The following is a 3168-nucleotide window of genomic DNA, read 5'->3' on the forward strand; positions in this document are numbered from 1 at the left end:
CACGGCGTTCCCAGCTGGGTAGGCACGACGGCAGGCGGCGCCGGCGGGCAGGGATGCGACCACACCTAGGGTTCATCCAATCGGGAGAAGGGGCGGCGGGCAGCTCATTGGTTTGTCCAGTCTTGATCGCTATGATAAAGTACGCTTTTGACGGAACACATATTTGGCGGACGAATTTTTGGCAGAGGACGTCTCGGCGGACTAAAAATGCTAATTGTTAACCGGGTGTTGGATTAGATTAATTCAGACTGTTAGATCTAATTAGGTGGGACAATCTGATGGTACTAATCAATCCGGGTGCACCTAGCGGGGTGGATTTAGAGAAGAAAAACTTCTCTTGTTTAATAGTAGTATAGATATAGATATAAAAGTATAGAAGTATAGAAAAAACAAACGAAAAACTAACGCCCACACATATGGCATCTTGCACATCGCCCACACGCCTTCATTACCACTCATTTTGCCACGTATGAACTGATGACATCAACAGTAATCTTTTTGGTTTTCGGCTTAAAAATGTTTTATCTTCTAATTAAAAAATCGAATTAAAAATCCGCTTTCACCATTAAATCAGTCTCGACGAGATCTTCAAAACTAGACCCATGTTGATATGTTTCGTCGAATTTTTTTTGCCCAAAAGTTGACATGATGTTTACACTATAGTTGTCATAGTGCTTAAACTAAAGTTGCCATGTGGCAATTTTAGTTTGTAGAGCATGACAATTTTAGTTTTTTTATGATGGCAATTCCAGTACTTTGACCATAAAAATTATTTTTTGTATGAACCATGGTAATTTTAAGTGCATGTATCATGGCAATTTTAGTTTATGATTCATGACAACTCTAGTTTCTTAGTTCCCTGTTTTACCATATGTCAAAATTTACTTTTAAATGTAGAAAAAAATAGCTGAAACATATCATGGCAACTTCAGTGTAAACATCATGACAATTCATATGCAATAGACATGATAACTTTTAACCAAAAAAATCGTCGAAATATATTGATATGCGATCTAGTTTAGAATATCTCGTCGCGAGGGATTTAATGGTGAAAACGGATCTTCAATTGGATTTTTCATTTAAGAGATAAAAACATTTCTAAAACTGAAAATCCAAAAGATTCCCACATGCATGTATGCGGTGAGGTGGCGCAGTTTGTGTGTTATAAGATGTGTGGGCGGGTTTGGCTTCCACCACATGCGTGGGCGTTAGCGTTGTCCAAAACAAAAGAATTGAGATAAGCCCTATCTATCTATCTATATATATATATATATATATATATATATATATATATATATATATATATATATATATATATATATATATAAATATTATATATACATATATTTTTCCCTACTAATAAAGCAAATAGTGCTTCTGGTCGTCCGTCAGGAAAATTGCCCCCGAAGTTCGCACTAATTACCCGCTATGCCACCGCTAAGTGAGAAAAGACGTTTCGCGGCTGCATCCACCTTGTGTTTGGTTCATATTGAACAATCCTCTCACATATCGCATGCATATGTATCTATCCTGCTGGTTGGAGCTTGTGTCTTGCGTCCTGTAGACCTGGGTTCGATCCCTGTTGCCCCTTATTTTTTCTTTCTTTTCTTTTGGCTGCACCACGAGTTCGATGCCTGCTGGCCCTTATTTTTTTTCTTTCTTTTCTTTTGGTTGCACCACGCAACCGCTGCTCGACCCGACCTGTTTTTTTCTCTTTGTTTAATTTCTTTTTTCAAATTCAAATCTTTTAAAAATATTGATATCTGTCAAATTCTAACTTCAAATCTAACATGTTATATGTGAAAATATCTCAGAAAATATGTAGATTTTAAATATGCTATTATCTTGCATGTTAATCATTTTTAAAATTATGTTTAGGATGCATCATAGTTTGATGCTCTCACAAAAGCTATTACAAATGAAACATAATATTGCAAAAAAATGTTAGTCACCACAAAAATGATTCCATTTTAAAAATATTCTCAAAAATTAGATAAAACACCTTCTCAAATTAAATATATATTCATGTTTTTCTGAACAACAAAAATAAAAATGATTGAAAGACTCGTTCATCGGAGAGCTGAAATGGGTCATGACAAACATTGCTATGATACATCCATATTCCATAGTCCAAAAAGAAATACTCAATGTAACTTTATTTCTGACGTTTGCAAAAATTAAATTAAAAAAGTGTTACATAATTACATGAGAGATTATGATTATTTTTTCTCCCGTTGCAACGCACGGGCCCTTTTGCTAGTATATATATATACTAGCAAACAAGCCCGTGCGTTGCAACGGGAGCGAAAAAATCACATTTCATACACACTCTCGAGACATCAGTAAATCTTTTGAAATCGTGAACGATGTCACATGAAAAACAAAATGATAAGTGATGTTGCGCAAAAACATAAAGACGTGATGATTTTTAAAGTGTATTCAAGGTGTTTCCAATTTAGACAATATAAATATCTATCTAGTTGCAAGTATCTCTTTACGCATTTGTTGTCGTTCCTTCTCGGTGGTGCCCAACAAATATTTGCATTATGATGAAAATAACATTTGCAAAAGAGCATTATTTTTGCCTCCTTGATATATGTGTTTTTTTGTAATCCAAGTCAAGTATTAATTTGGTCGTAAACATGTTAGACAACTCCATCGAAAACAATCAATTTGCAAGGGAATGCATACCAAATGTTCAAGTTTGCATATCAACATCGATATTCTCAAGAAAAAAATTATGGAAACAATTTAAAACAATATGAAAATTAAAGTCAAGCCATTGGTTTACGTAAAGCTTGTATCAGGAACATTGTACATTTTTCCTACATCAGAAACATTTTTATATACACGCTTAATACTTTCCAATTTCATGGTTAACATTTTCCAAAACCTATTTATTTTTTATGTCTACTTATTTTATACACATTCTACTTTTTTGTATACATCAAGAACATTTTTTACGTACACATTTAACAACATGGCACATGATAATATTTTTGAAAACTTATAATTTTTATGTCTACTTTGTTCCATACACATTGTATATGTTTTTGTATACATTTTTTATATATACATCAGAAACATTTTTTCCATGCACATTTAATTTTTTTTAATGCACGATTAACATTTACTAAAGAATGAAAAATATATTATTATTTTTCTATA

This window comes from Triticum aestivum, chromosome 5B (assembly GCF_018294505.1).
Source record: "Triticum aestivum cultivar Chinese Spring chromosome 5B, IWGSC CS RefSeq v2.1, whole genome shotgun sequence".
Classification (NCBI taxonomy): domain Eukaryota; kingdom Viridiplantae; phylum Streptophyta; class Magnoliopsida; order Poales; family Poaceae; genus Triticum; species Triticum aestivum.